The following is a 15,665-nucleotide window of genomic DNA, read 5'->3' as shown; positions in this document are numbered from 1 at the left end:
TACAGATAAGAAAACTGAGGTTTTGCCGAGGTCTCTAGCACAGCTCTGTGTCCCACCATAGTCCTGCCCTCCCTTTCTCTGATTTCCCCGGGACAAGCTCAGCTCTGCACTGCTGTCTGCAGAGAAGGTATGGCTGCAGCCAATTTGGGGGAAGCAGGAGTGTGAGGTTCCCTGGCCGGACCTGTCTGCTCCTCAGCTCCATCTTTGGGGCCACATCTTCCATCAGGGTTCTTGGTTTGCAGGGGCAGTGTCCAGGATAACCCACTGTCATCACACCTCTATCAGTCAGGCCTTGTCACTGAGCATCTGCCACCTGGAACCGAGGATCTGGAAACCAGACCCCAGAGGTGAAAGCCAAGAGCTACCTCCATGGGAGAGGCGGGAAGATGCTGCGGAGCCCACCTGGAGCCTTCCCATTGCTCCTGGACACCAACTCTTTCCACCTGCCACATCAGCCCAGTTCCCATAGTAACCACTGGCTTGCTGTCTCTTAGCAACTGAGTGTTCCTCAGAGGGAAAAGGCAGAGCAGTGGAGAGTGGTTGACATTTGAGGCCAGAGAACTTGGGTTCAAATCCCAGCTATGCTGTGTTGTAGCTGTGAGATCTTTGGTAGGTCACTTAACCTCTCTGAACCTCTGCTTTCCCATCTGTGTAATGGGATGATACTGTTCAAGGATTAAGCATTTTGGATTAAGCTGTCAATCTGTGAAACATGTAGGGCTATGCAAAGGTGTGGGATTAATGAGAAAGGGCCAGTGGGGCACTGCTGGGCCTGGTAGGAGCAGATGGAGGTGAAGTTTGAGTTCCAGGTGGGAGCCCTGGTGTGGGTGGGCCTCTCCATTATGAGAGATCCCAGCCTTGCCCACCTGGCAGCCCCATCCAGACTCCTTGGCCCTTCAAATTACCACAGTCATCAATGTGGTGCTTTCTGTCATCCTCCAGTGCCCAGGGACCCTTCTGGAGAAACCACAGCCCATGACGGCTCTGCCTTCCCCTTAGAAAACTACAATGTATTGGCTACCAGAATCCAATAAGTTCTAAGCCAATAAGTATCATTTAATTTTACCCAATGAGATAAGTTCTTATTATTTCCCAGGGTCAGATGTGGAAACTGGGTCTGGGAGAGGTTAAGTTACATGCCAAGGTCTTTAAGCTCACAAGAGGCAGAGCTGGGCCTGGAGCCCTGGTCTCTCTGACAGTCTGACATCTTTTCTGTGCTGTCTCTTGAGTTAGGAGGGAAAGAGTGGGGAGGGAACGGTGACCCAAGGATAGAGGTGGGAGGAGAGGCATGGAGGGAGGGAGATCTGAGGACAGACCCCGCGGGACGCAGGGCCAGGGGACAGAAGCGCCAGCCAGAGCTCTAGAACAGGAGGAAATTTCCGGGCCACGTAAACGGTCCGACACACTGCCTGGCTGCGGTTTCTCATCCCAAGGCTCCCTGGGAATGCGTCCTGGGGGGAGGAGGTGGAGAGGGGGGTACTGCTGTGGTGGCTGGCTCGGGAATTAGCCATGTTTCTTGTCACCGGCGGGCGGAGGCGAGGGTAGAAGCTGTAAAGCCTGGGGGCAGGTACCAGGAAAGGGGGAGCCAGCGGCCCGAGTGCCCTGGGGCAGGGGTGGGCTGGGGGAGGGAGAGCCCCCCCCACCCCCCCACCCCCCCACCCCCGACCGTGTCAGCAGGGGCCTGGTCCCCAGCCAACCAACCCCTGTTCCATCGGTCTCTGTCCTCGCTGGGTTGGGGGTTGGGGGGAACTGAGCTGGTTGCAGACTAGCATTCCGGAGAGCTCCGTCTTCCGGCCCCATTCTAGGTGAGCCCCGCCCCCCACGCCGCTCTCCAGGCTGAGCCCCCACCTCCCGCCCAGCCCCCATCCCGGGCCAGGGCTGAGGTCGCTGCGGCAGCTCGGGCCGCTTGATTCAATTAACTAATTCCCGACAAGACAGATGTTCAATTCCGCGTTGCCTGCCATTAGTCTGAGATGAGGCGGCCCGCGGGCGGGGGCGGGGGGCGGTGACGTCACGGACCGGCCACTGACGTCATGGGCTCCCGGCCAGGAGTCCCGCAGCTACCAGGCCCGCCCCCGCCCCTGCAGTGAGTTCGTGCTTGCGCCTGGGCTGGAGTGTGCGTGTGCACACCTGGGCCTCTGAGGTCTCAAGGGTTTGGCCCAACTAGGCTTACTCCTAAGAGTGCGACCTCCCTCTCCTCTCCTGCCTGCCCTCCTCTGTCCTCTTTGCCCTCTGAATTTGCTACCCTCCTGTAGCCGTGGCCCTGGCCCCATGTATCTTACCTTGGGAGCTTCCTGGTGGGTGCATGCACATGAGGTCCATGCGTGTCCACCCACACCCAGGCATGCACACACGTGCACACGGTGGCCTGCCTGGACACCCAGATGCGTGCTCACAGGACGCACACTTTCAGACGTACACAGCGGTGCCCAGGTGCACACACAGGGACACAGGAAACCACCGCAGTGCCTCCCAACCACACAGGCATGCCCAAGTGCACACACATGCATCTCCCCACACCCCCAAGTCCCTGGCTTCAGCCCCTCTTAGGCTCCAGGGCCTCCTGAGGCGGTGGAGGAAGGGGCAGCAGAGGGGGGAGGGAGCCTTGTCAAGGACACCAGCAAGGAAAGGAAAAAAAAAAAATGAAGTGGAAGAAATAAAATCAAAAGGCTTTTAAGGCTGCTCTCCCCAAGTAGTTGATGTCTTGGCTGCGATTGCCGGCAATGAAATATTGTGCTCTCTGATCGCTTAATGCACGGAGTTCCGCAGCCCCCTCCCCCAGCCCAGAGGCAGTTCCCGTCCCTTCCCTCGCCCCTCCCCTCTCGGTCCTCTCTGGCTGGTCTTCCTCCTTGCTCTCAGAAGGGCCCAGAGTGGTTGAGGGCACAGCTGATACCCACTTCCAACCTGGCACTGATGCCAGGAGGGGCTCCAGAAGCCACAGCTGGCATGGGGACCTCAGCCTACCGCCTGGGCAGGAAGGGAGAGCCCAGCTCTGGGCTGGGACCCTGCCCAGGCCGGGCAGTTGTGCTGCTCAGGGTTCTAGTACCTGCAGAGGTGCTGGGTCTGGGGGTCTTCAAACTGAGGGACCCTCAGCCAGGAGGGGAAGGACATGGGAGTCCACGTGTGCCTGACAGGGCTGCCCAGTGGCTGGAGAGGCTGAGGCTTTTGGAGATGGTGTGTATTGAGGGGGTGAGGCGGATAGGTGGGGGTGGGTGGGTGGATTGGAGGTGGTGTTGGCCTAATTCTCAGCCTTTAGTTAAAACTGAGCTCAGTAATGGTTAAAAGCCTGGCTTTCAGCCTCAGCTCACATTCCAGCTCCATCACTTCCTGACTCTGTGACCTTGGGCCAGCTCCCAGCCTCCCATGCTTGAGTTCCACACCAGAAAGGATGGAGCAAATAATAGAACTGGCCTCATAGGGTTATTGGAGGATTAAAGGAGAAAATATATGCAAAGTGCTTAGCACAGGGCCCGTGCATGGCGGGGGGTGGGGGAATAATTGGGGCTAATTATCTCTGTAATCTCCCCACTGCTCCACACCCTATGTCCAGGACTTGGAGGGGCAGCTGGGAACACCCTGAGATGCGGTGCTCCCAGCTGGCCCCTTCTCCTCCCCCTCCTCCTCTCCCACCCTTGCTTATGGACCTCTCCCCACCCCCAGGTAACTGTTCACTGTGCCTTTCTGTCAGGGCAGCCAAATTGGCCAAATCTCTGTAATGCTAAAAAATTGGCCCATTAGCTGGCAGGGAACATTGACAGGAGGAAAGAGTGGTGTGCATCACTGCAACAGATGTGTGGGGAGGGGGTGCTGGAGGGAGGGGGCTCCAGGGCTCCCTGGAGGAGCTAGCAATGCCCAGGGAATGGGCAGCAGCCAAGGTGTGTGTGTGCGCGCGTGCGCAGCTGAGGCCCCACTGTTTGCCAGACCTGTTGCTGGGGGCTTTCACAGCATCACCTCATGTAAACCCCGCAACAGCCCTGAGAGGCTGCTCCCGTGATTATTCCCATGACACAGATGAGAAAACTGAGGCTCAGAGACAGGAAGGGTTGAGCAATTTCTCTCAGTGGATGTCAGGGAGATGGCATACCCTCTGGTCTGAGATTCCACTGGCCTCCATGGAGCCCCCTTCTCTGGTGTCCCAATGACCTCCAAATACCCCAGGAGCCTTATTCCTGCAGCCTCTGCCCTCTGTCCCTCCTCCTAGCTCTGCTGCATGGGGGTTTCTCACTGTGCTGGGGCAGCTGGCCAGGGATTTGTCTTGACGGGAACAGCCAAGCCCAGTTGCTTGTCAGTGGAGAGAAATGGGAAGGAGGTCAGTAGGTGCCTGGAGAAGGACGGGGGAAGGAGGTTCAGGGCTCTGGCTGGCCCCAGCCTTCCCTCCTGGGGGTGCTTAGACATGGGCTGCCCCCCGGGATCATTCCCCGGCCTGGGGGCCTGGTCGGGGACCAGGCTCTTCCCTGCCCACCTTGTGCATCATCTCAGATAGACATCATTGTCCCCATCTTTGGATGAGGAAACTGAGGCTTAAAGAGACCTGTTTACAGCTAGGAATTGGTGGCATTGGGATATAATCCAGATTAGTACGACTCCAGAGCCCAAGGTTTTGATCCTTTTGCTCCAATGATAGGGAGCTACCGCACTGCTGGTGTCCTATTAGGGGACAGTTGTTTGTTTGTTTTTCAGTTACAGTTAACATTCAATATTATTTTATATTAGTTTCAGGTATACAGCATAGTGGTTAGACATTTATATAATTTACAGTGATTAGTCTAGTACCCACCTGACACCATACATAGTTATAATAGTATTGACTATATTCCCTACTTGACATTCCTGTCACTATTTTCATAACTACCAATCTGTACTTCTTAATCCTTTCACCTTTTCACCCACCCCCCAACACCCCTCCCATCTGGCAACCATCAGTTTGTTCTCTGTATCTGAGTCTGTTTCTGTTTTGTTTGTTTATTTTGTTCTCTATATTGCACATATAAGTGAGATCATATGGTATGTCTTTCTCCATCTGACTTATTTCAGTCAGCATAATATCCTCTAGGTCCAGACATGTTGTCCCAAATGGTAAGATTTCATTCTTTTTTATGGCTGAATAATACTCCATTGTATAAATACTCCATTGTATATTGTCATGCAGGGTCTCTGGTCCCGCTTCTCACATAAGAACACAGGACATGGTGAGGCCAAAAAGGAACACCCACGGAGCCATAGATAGGGGAGTCATACTGCTATATTCTCGGTGGCGGCTGGGTTGGAGACACAGGAAGCAGGAGCCGCACGATCCTCAACCTGCCGTCCACTTCTCTGCCAACCAACCTCACTTGCTAACTGCAATCGGCCTCTGCAATCCGCAATCCACAATCCGTGCCCGCTAGCTTAGCCACGGCAGTTATATTAGTGGCTAATGGCTAACCGGTAATAGCTGATGGCCAACTAGTCACAGCTGATGGCCATCTACTAGCCGAGCCAGCACCTTTCCACGTGAGGCCGAGAGCCTGGAAACTGTACTCCTGGCTCTGTCCCCACATATATCTTCTTTATTGATGGGCACTTAGGTTGCTTCCATATCTTGGCTATTGTAAATAATGCTGCAATGAGCATAGGGGTGCATATGTTTTTTTAATTAATGTTTTGGATTTCTTCGGATAAATACCCAGAAGTGGCATTGCTGGCTCATATGATAGTTATATTTTTAATTTTTTGAGGACCCTCCATACTGTTTTCCATAGGGGCTGCAATGATTTGCAATCCCACAATAGTGCATGAGGGTTCCCTTATCTCCACATCCTCGCCCACACTTGTTAATTTACTGATGATAGCCATTCTGACAGATGTGAAGTGATAGCTCATTGTGGTTTTAATTTGCATTTCTCTGATGATTAGTGACATTCTGAATCTTTTTGTATGTGTACGTTTTCTTTGGAAAAATGTCTCTTCATGTCCTCTGCCAATTTTTCAGTTGGGTTGTTAGTTTTTTTAGTGCTGAGTTGCATGAGTTCTTTATAAATTTTGGATATTGACTCCTTATCAGATGCATCATTTGCAAATATTTTCTCCCATCCAGTAGGTTGTCTTTTTTTTTTTTATGGTTTCCTTTGCTGTGCAAAAACTTTTTAGTTTGATGTAGTCCCATCTGTTTATTTTTTCTTTTGTTTCCCTCGTCTGAGGAAATATATCAGAAAAAATATTACTAACAGCAATGTCAGAGAGTTTATTGCCTGTGTTTTCTTCTGGGAGTTTTATGGTTTCGAGTCTCACGTTTAAGTCTTTACTCCATTTTGAGTTTATTTTTGTATCTGGTGTAAGGAGGTGATCCAGTTTCTTTTTTTTTTGCATGTGTTTATCCAGTTTTCCTAATACTATTTATTGAAGAGACTGTCTTTACCCCGTTGTCTAGTCTTGCCTCCTTTGTCATAGATTCATTGGCTATATGGGGGGCAGTTTTAATCCTGAAAATGTTTTCATTCATTCTTTTATTCCATAAATATTGAGTCCTGCCAGCACTGTGCACTGGGGACGCACAAGGAAAAGAGCCTTCCCTGCCCCCAACCCCAGCTGCTGCAGGCAGCTGAGACCATCCCTACCCCATTCCTTCAGACCCAGGGAGGCGCTGCCCAGCTCTGCACACTCGCCAATCCTTGCCTCTTTCCTCCCTCCCTCTCCTTCTGGATCTACTTATATATAGATAGATGCCTGCACCCTGAGCTTCACAGACACAGGGGTCACCATACCTGCCCTTGAGAGGCTGAGGCACCTGCTAATGGGCCTCAGCATCCTTCTGGTCGTCCCTCTGCAGTCCCCTAGGCACATCCCCTACTCCCATCAGACCTCAGGCAGGGTGGCGGGTGCCTGGCTGGTCCTGGAAGATATGGCTGCCCTCTTGGCCTCGAAAGAGCAATACAAGTCCAATGCCCTGGACTGAAGAGAGGGAGGCTGGCAGGCTGGGAGGAGTCTTCTCTCTTGGCCACAATCTAGTCCTGTGTCCCAGACATCACCACGGGCCCCACTGGGCTGCTGTATGCCCTGCACTCTTGAGTGGCCCCCTTCCGGCTCCCCCCACGGGCATGACTGTCCATCCCCAGCTTGGCTACTATCCACAAGAGGTGAATGAGCCCCCAGAGCCAGCTATGGCCCAGACAATGAGGGGATGCTGGGGGAGATGGGACAGTCTGGCCTCTGTTGGGCTGGAGACAAAACTAGAATCCAGCTTCTCGAGCCATAATAGCTTTGTTGACCATTCTCCCACCTCCAGCGCTGGCATGGTTCAGCCAGAGGGGGAGCTTGGGGCAGGACTGCTACCAGCAGGGCAATCAGGTGGCCAGCTGTGGCTGGGTCCTCAGGAAGCTGGGCAGGGATGAGGGGATGCCTCTGATGGCTAAATCCTGGGTAGACCAAGGGTCTCCCTTTTCCCCTGGTCCTCTCCAGGCTCCTTGACTGAGAGGTGATGACGTGTAGTGGTTATGACTTTGGGCTCTAGTATCAGGCAGTTTAGGCTCACATCCTGCCTCTGCTACTTCCTGGCTCTACGACTTGGGACAACAACTTCACTGTAAGCCTTGATTTCCCCAACTGTAAAATGGAGGATAATTCTGGCACCTACTTCTTAGGTGTTGTGAGGATTCAGTGAGATAAAATGTCCATTGTCCTGGAACGGGCCTGGTACAGTATGAGCTTTGATGGCCATGGTGGTGGTGGTGGGGGGGGTGATTTGGGTGAAAATGATGATGATGACTGAGAAAGTGATGGTCACAACCGTGAAGATGCTGATGGTGATGGTGATGATGGTGGATGGAGACGACGATGAATTTGGCGAAAATAATGGTGACAGTTGATAAAGTGTTGGTGATGATCATAATTGTGACGGTGATAATGGTGGTGGTGATCATGGCTGATGAAAATTAATATAATGATGGTGATGATGGTGACGGTGGTGGCAAATTTGGAGAAAATGATGGTAGAGAAGGTGATGGTGATGATGGTTGTGGTGACAATGGTGGGCGTTGGTGATGATGGCAGTGGAGCTGAGGATGATGAAAAGAATGGGATGATACAACTCCTGGCCCAAAGGAAGGGACAGAACAAGCGGAGAAAACTCAGGTACTTTCACCTGCCCACCCAGCAAGGCCCAGCTGCTGGTAGCCCAGCTCCCCCAGCCAGCCCAGGAGAAGGCAGGCGCCTTGCTCCTTTCCGCCTGACTCCTGCTGGGCATTCATCCAGGCTCTGGTCTATCCATGGCCTCTTAGTCCCACCTAGGCCTCTAGGGAGTATCCATAGGTCCCAATGGACAGGGCGAGCCCCAGCTCTCCTGCCCCAAGGAACCTGTCAGCAAGTGACCATGCAGGCCAGAGTGGCAGGCATGGCACTTGTGCATAAGCCTTAAACAGGGGTCCCAAGAGGGCTGTGGAATCCTGGTAGGCTCTGCAGGAGGGCACACATGTGGCCTGGAGTGGGCAGGTTGACACAGTGCTTCTGAGTTTGGGGCCAGACCAGTTCAAATCCAGTTCCACCATTGACAAGCTGGGGATCTTGGCTGTTTTGTAGTCTCTCTGATTCTCAGCTTTATCACTGTCCCAACATATGGAGTGATAATGGCATCTACCTGACAGTAGTTATTTTTGCAACAATCCCACAAGTTGGGAGCTCAGGAAAATGCCTGGCGTGTAGGAGGCACTCGGAGATGTCACTGACTTCATTCTTAGGCCCTTTGTGGGCTCCAATGGACTGCTCAGATCGTGGCCAGGGCAAGACGCTGGGTGCTCACGGACTGGGCAAGGGACTGGGCCTCCTGGCAGGTGGGCTGGGCTGGCATGCTGGGCTCAGCTGCCCCACCTCTCTGTCCCCTCCCTGTGCCAGGCAGCCCTGCCCTCCGATGCCCCCTCCTCCCGGCCTCCCCCTGAGCCCTCTCTACAGGCTGGCAAGGGCTCTGACGTGTGAAATAAAAAGGGATTTTAATTACCTCTCAGCAAAACAGCAATTAGAGAGAATCACAGCACAACAGCAGCCCCTCCTCCACTCCCCCTGCCAGGTCTGCCTTCTCCCCTTTTTTTTCAGTCCCTATCAGCTCTGAGGGAGTCCTCCGGTTCAGCTCAGGCTCCCTGTGCCCCAGGTCTGGGATTCAGGAGACAAAGGATACGAGGCGGTCTGTGCTGGGGATGGGGCAAGGGGCACACAGGGCTGTGTAGGGAACACCGCCCAGTGAATGCGGGCTGGTGGCTCAGGTGGAGACTCCCTGTGTGTCCTCACCTCAGAGACAGCCCAGTAGCCACCTCACTGGGTCCGTGTTTGCCCTGGAATGCGCATATCCTGTGTGAGTGTGTGGCTAGCACGTGTGAACAGTCGTGTATGCAAGAAGACTGGGGCAGTGCAACCCTCAGGACGAGCCCGCTGTGCTGGGAAAGCCGCGCTGTTTCCAACAGGCTTTTATAATAATTGCCTGTAACCCTGAGCTGTAGCTCTCTGTCCACTGGCCGCCCCCGCCCCAGGCCCCTGCTGCGAGGGGTCACTTCTTTGTCCATGTGCACAGCCTGGGGCACCTGTGTGTGCTGCATTCAGGGAGGGGGCCAGGAAGGGTGGGGTGGAATGTCCCCACAGGTGGCCTGAGGTTGGGAGAGATGGGTGGTGGGTGGCTGATTGAAGTGATAATTGCAGGCAGCAGGCCCTCGCTAATGTATGTTATGATTAAGCCCCATTACTGAGGGAGGCAGCTCAAGCTTGGGGGTGGGGGAGGGGGAGGGACAGGGACGGGGCGGCCGACTGTGATGGGGGTGCTGGCTGACTGACAGCATTTCTCATGGGGGGGAGCAGGCGGCCACTGCCACCTCTGTGGTCCCCTCTCCCTCCAGAGCTGTAGCTGACAGGAGTCTGCCCAGCTGAGTTTGGAGAGCCAGAGCTTACAGGTGGCAGAGGCACCCCATGAACACACATGCCCCTCCAACCCCCCCTGTCATGCCGGAGACCCTACTCGCTGCACCATTAGTCACGCAGGGCGGCCTGCGGGGTCTCAGCTCCCACTCCCCACACAAGAACACAGGATATGGTGAGGCCAAAAAGGAACACCCACGGAGCCATAGGTAGGGGAGTCATACCACTATGGTCTCACTGGAGGCTGGATTCACACGATGTGCGACCTGCTGTCCGCTTTTCTGCCAACCGACTGACTCCCCACTTGCTAGCTGCAATCCGCCGTGCTAACCGCAATCCGCACTCCACCGCTTGCTAGCTCAGCCACCATCTTCTTGCTAGCCCCCATTCTTTCTCTCTGCTAGTGTAGCCACGGCAGTTATATTAGTGGCCAATGGGTCACTGGTTACAGCTGACGGCCAGCTAGCCACAGCTGATGGCCATCCAATCACAGTTGATGGCCATTTACTACCTGAGCCAGCACCTTTCCACGTGAGGCTGAGAGCCTGGAAACTGTACTCCTGGCTCTGTCCCCCCACACCCCCACCCCGGCAAAGGTCTGAAAGCCCCTATTTGGTTCTCTAAGGGACCCAGGTGAGGCACAGCCTCCTGGCCATTAATCTCGGAGCTCCTGTGGCTGTGTCAGAGGCCCCCTGGTAACCATAAGCCTCCCAGCCTCAGTGCCAGGGAGGCCAGAATGGCTACAATTAGATGGCTGACATCAGGGACTCCAGTCCCACCTCATCTCATTGGGTGCCATAGGTGTCAATCAGGCACCACTCTTGCCTACTGGCTGTGGATGGGCCAGGCCAGAGCCTACTGATCCTCTAACGGGGCCCTGGCCTACCTGTGCATGGGGAATGGGCCTCAGCACAGAGGTCCAGAGAGGTTCCACAACTTTCCCAAGAACATACAGTAATGCTGGGTCAGATCTTGTGATATCCTAGAATCCCAGCTTGGCCAGTTCCCAGCTGTGTGACTTTGTGAAAGTCACTTAACTTCTCAGGGCCTCAGTTGCTGCCTCTGTAAAATGGGGATAGTAGCAGGACCTAGTCCTAGAGTTGTTGTGAGGATTAAATGAGACAGCTTAACACTTAAAACTCTTGACCTGACCCAGAAGTCAGCTACTAGTATTCTCAGCATAGCCTTTGCTCTTCGGCCCATGTCCTCTGTGGCAGTCAGAGTTCTAAGATGCTGGACCCTGGTGTGTATAAACTCTCCCTGTTATCCAATCAAACACAAATCTAGGTACTGTTATGAAGGGATTTTGCAGATGTAATTAAGATTCCAAATCAGGTAACCTGAAGATAGAGAGAGTATCAGACTTAATTACTCGAACTCTTTAAAAGCTGTTTCTCTGGCTGGTTGATGAGAGAAAGACAGACTCCAAGCATGACAAGGATTCAATTTGGGGCAGATTTTCTGTTCATGACTTTGGAGCTGGAGGAGCCACAGGCCAAGGATGTGGACGGCCTCTGGAGCTGAGAGCAGCCCTCGGTTGATGGCCAGCAAAGAATGGCCACGTTCATTCCACAACTGAGGGAGCTGAACTCTGCCACCACCAAGGAGCTTGGGAGAAGAACCTGAGCCCCAGGTTCTAGCCGACCCTGACTTCAACCCAGGGAGGCCCTGAGCAGCCATGCTGCACCTCGACTTCTGACTTACAGGAACTGAGATAATAAATGTGTGTTGTTTTAAGTTGCTACGTTTATGGTGATGTGTTACACAGCCATAGAAAACAAATAGCCTTCTTTGGTAGTTCTGATGGAAGGCCCTGGGACATCCTGCCAGAAGTGGGGAGTTTGGTGCCGGACTAAGAACAGCCCCAGGTGAGGCTGGCACCAGCTGCTGGTTCCTCTGTGAAGGGCAAACTCAGCAGTCAGGCTGCTCAGGGGCCAGCCTGGGGCTGGGGTCCCTGGTATCCTGCTGCCTGTCTCAAATCTGACCTATCACCACCGTCATAGGATATCTGTGGGAGCTCCTTGCCACCCACCACCCCAAGCCCCACCCCTGGGGGCAGGCTGGCGGTAGGCAGAGGTGGGCATGGATGTCCACAGTGACACGCAGTGTTGAATGGGCACTCCAAATCTGGTGCTTTTGTCCTCTATCCCACAGTTCCACTTTAAGGGCTTTCTGACAACACTCCCCTACAAAACAGTCTAGAAGGAGGCCCCACCCAGGCCAGGGCCCTGTTCCTGGCCCCCCACGTCCCTCTGAGCCCTTTTGTCTCCTCCCCTCAGCAGCCCTGCTCGCTTTCCTACAAGGGACAATTAGTGGCTTCAGCTTTAATTATCTAATGACCCCCTTAAGCTCCAATCGCTTGAATTGATGATGGAGTGCTGGGGGAGGGGACCTCCCAGTGACCCTGTGAGGCAAGGAAGACCCCCTTCAGGACCCACTGCCTTCTCTGTGCCCTGCCGATCCCAAGCCCCCTGCAAAAGGCCATGGTGACCCTGATAGAGGGTCCACCCACGTGGTGGGAGGCCCGTCCAGACTGGAGTGGGGGCCTGCTCCACTCAGCACAGGCCGTGCAACAGCCGCAGGATGGGCTCCAGAGGGGCACACATCTCTCCCCACAGGGAGAGGCCCTTAGGCAGGCTCCCTTGCAGGGGGAACTGTGCAGCCAAGGGGACTATCAGGAAATTCTGGGAGCTCGACACGGACCTAAAGGAAGGCAGGAGGGGTGGGGACGCGGTACTCAGGCAGAGGGGACAGCTTGGACAAAAGCACAGAGGTGAGGGAGTACCCTTGACGAGGAGTACACTTGGGCGGGTAAGCCAGGAGGCTGGAAAGGGGCCTGGGGCCAGACCGAGGCAGCCTCTCAGAAGCCGAGAGGAGGGGTCACAGAGGTTACAGGGTGGGAATGGGCAGGATGCAGTAGCACCTGGGTGGGCAAGGGGAAGAGACCCCCTTCCTCCAGCAAGGAAGGGAAGACTAAGGGCCAGAGCTAAGAGAGGACGGAGGGGAGGACGGGGAAGAAGCAAAAAGCCTTTCTAAGGCTCAAAAGCCAGGACCTGATATGTACCGAAGGAGGAAGAGGAGAAAAAGTGAAAGATGAGCTGGGTTTGGAGTGTGGCGAGCTTCTAGTGTGGACAGGTACAGGTGGGACCTGGGGCCAGAGGGCGGACACGGGGGCCATGGCCTGGCACAGCCGCCAGGGGATGGAGAGGTGGGGTGAGGGTGGGTCCAGAGAGAAGTGCGTCAGGACACCAGGTAAGGCCTCAGGATTTGGAGACCAGACAGGTGTGGTCAAGACAATCAAAGTGCCCCTCATTCGGGACAGTGACACTGAGTACTTGTGTGTGGGAAGCACTGGGGTAGACTAGACCTGTGGGTACAAGGCACTAAACTGCACCTCTCGTGGTGTCCCACTTATTTAAAAAAACAACGAGCCTGCATGGGCCTAGGTGCTCACCTAAAGTGGGCACAGAGCTCACCTTATTTTACCTTGAGGAAGTCTGGAGAGGGACACATCTGCCCGGTACATATCGCTATAGTTTAAGTCTTTTCAAACAGGATTGTATTGATGTATTTCTTGTATGAAATAAAAAACTGGTCTACAGGTTGGTAGGTGACTCCAGAGGAGTCCGTGCCCTGTGGGGATGCAAGGCTACCAAGGGTCGGAGAGTAGAAAGGGGAGCAGGGGAGGGGAGGACTGGCCCTCTTTTGTCATCTGATGGGTCCCAGAGCCAAGGAGAGGTGTGTGTAGATCTGAGAGCCCGGGCAGGTGTGTAGGTGGGGGTGCTGCACCTGGGGCAAGGCCTGGCCCTGGGGGATACTTCACATGGTGCTTCCGTGAGCCGACCACAGCTGGGTGAGATGGGTCCACGTCTATCAGATGTGTTGTCTGTGCCACGCTGTGCGCTATGCAGCAGAGCAAGATGCAAGAAGTGTAATGGGGACCCAGGGAAGGCAAGTCTGCCGCCCGGGAGGCATCACCGGACCAGACAGAGAGGCTGACCTGCCAAGAAGGATGAATGGCAATTAGCGAACGGAAGAGGTGATAGAAGAAGGGTGCTCCAGGCAGCCGGAACAACAAGTGCTAAGGCCCTGAGGTGCATGACAGCTAAGTTCTGGGAAATGAAACTAGGTCAGAGTGACCAGAAGGAGAGAGAGGTAGAACAGAGGGAGACAGAGGGAGAAGAGCAGAGAAGGACGTGGAGGAGGCCACAGCCTTCTGGGCCATGTTAGGTGTGTGAGTCCTATCACGAGGAGTGAGGAGGGCATGCTGGGAACCAGAGCCCAGTGGGGAGGCCCTGCAGCTGTCTAGGTTACATTGGGAATCCCATGACATTGGGACCTAGCAGGAGAGCTCAGCTAAGCATCTGCTAGGGAGACTCTTGAGCCCAGCCCAGTGAGGGCCAGGAAGTTTGGGGAGGAGATGGACCAGGTCAGGGAAGCGAAGGGCTGCCCTTGAGGCTAAGAATCTGAAGTAAGTAGAGCACAGGGTCCAGCCCTCCCTAGCCCCCTGCCTGGCCAGGAGCAGACCCCACTGCTCAGGCAGGACTGACACGCACCCCTTCACCAGCTCTGGTCATAGCAACAGGGTGGAATGAAGGCACAGTCTGGATGGGGGCGTATGTGGGCCTTTGGAGTCTCCCAGGTCTGCTGTGGGCATCCAGGTTTCCACTAAGAGCCTGAATCAGCGCCATGGTGGCTGCGCCATGGTGGCTGCGTCATGGCTCTGGCCTTCCCCACCCCCTCCCTGCCACCCTGGCCACTTGGGAGAGTCATTTCATTTCTCAAATTAAAAATCCATTTTGTGCTGTGCATAATAGATGGGATGAGCCTTTGGAGGCCGGGCAGAAGACAGGTTGGAAGGATGTTTTTCAGGGCACAGAAGATACCGCAGAACTGACGATAGTGGGGAGTGGGGGCTGGTTGGGCAGGGTGGAGGCTGGGGCGCATCTCCCCCAGGGCTAGGGGTTCAGCTCTTGAGGGGCTCAAGCAGCAAGGGGACAAGGGTCCAGTCTGTCCCCTGCCAGTATGTGCAGGCCAGAGATGCACAGAAACACATCTTATCACCTCTGGGCTCCAGCCTGGGTCAAGCCTGGCTCCAGATTGGCAGTGCCCCTGTGGAGCAAAGACTTTAGCACCTTATTTGGTGATAGCTCATTCATAGTGTGAGGGCTGCTGCTCCCGGTGAGTGGGGGCTATGCTTGCACCCCCTCCCCAGAACCCAGATCCCAGCAGCGGTGAGCTGGGATCTGGGGCATGGTCAGGGAAGGGGTACAGGTGAGGGGCTCAGGAGCTGACCAAAATCCCTACCCTCTGTTCTTTGCACCCCAGGTCTCCTCTCTCCAAGGCAGCCCTGACAGATGTTCCCTCACTCCTGCTGCCCCATCCCCCAGGCTGGGCACACTTTGGCCTCATTCAGGGCTGGGCTGGGCTTGGCAGGCCGCTGTTGCTGTGTCCTGACATTCTCTTGCTCCTCGGGGGGGTCACCTTGACAATGGAGGGTGGTGGAAGAGCGCTGGAAGCGTCAAAAAGAGAGTGAGGGGGCTCCACTCACCTCTTGAGAAGCAGTGGAGGCAGGGCCTGGGCACTCTTATTGGTGGGCGTATAGGGCCATTAGGACCGAGTGGTCATGGGCCCAATCCCCAGTCAACACGGGGCGGCTACTGAGCTCAGGGCTGGGGTTGGGCTGGGAGCCTCAGGGACTGGGTGTGGGGGATGAGGTGCTGTACAGAGCCGGGGAGCTGGAGCAAGGCCTGGAGGCAGGGTGGCCTGGCTGGGAACCGGGAGGTGGCAAT

Source organism: Rhinolophus sinicus, chromosome 17, assembly GCF_057876585.1.
Source record: "Rhinolophus sinicus isolate RSI-liver-muscle chromosome 17, RSI-T2T, whole genome shotgun sequence".
Classification (NCBI taxonomy): Eukaryota; Metazoa; Chordata; class Mammalia; order Chiroptera; family Rhinolophidae; genus Rhinolophus; species Rhinolophus sinicus.
This window is presented reverse-complemented; position numbering follows the sequence as displayed.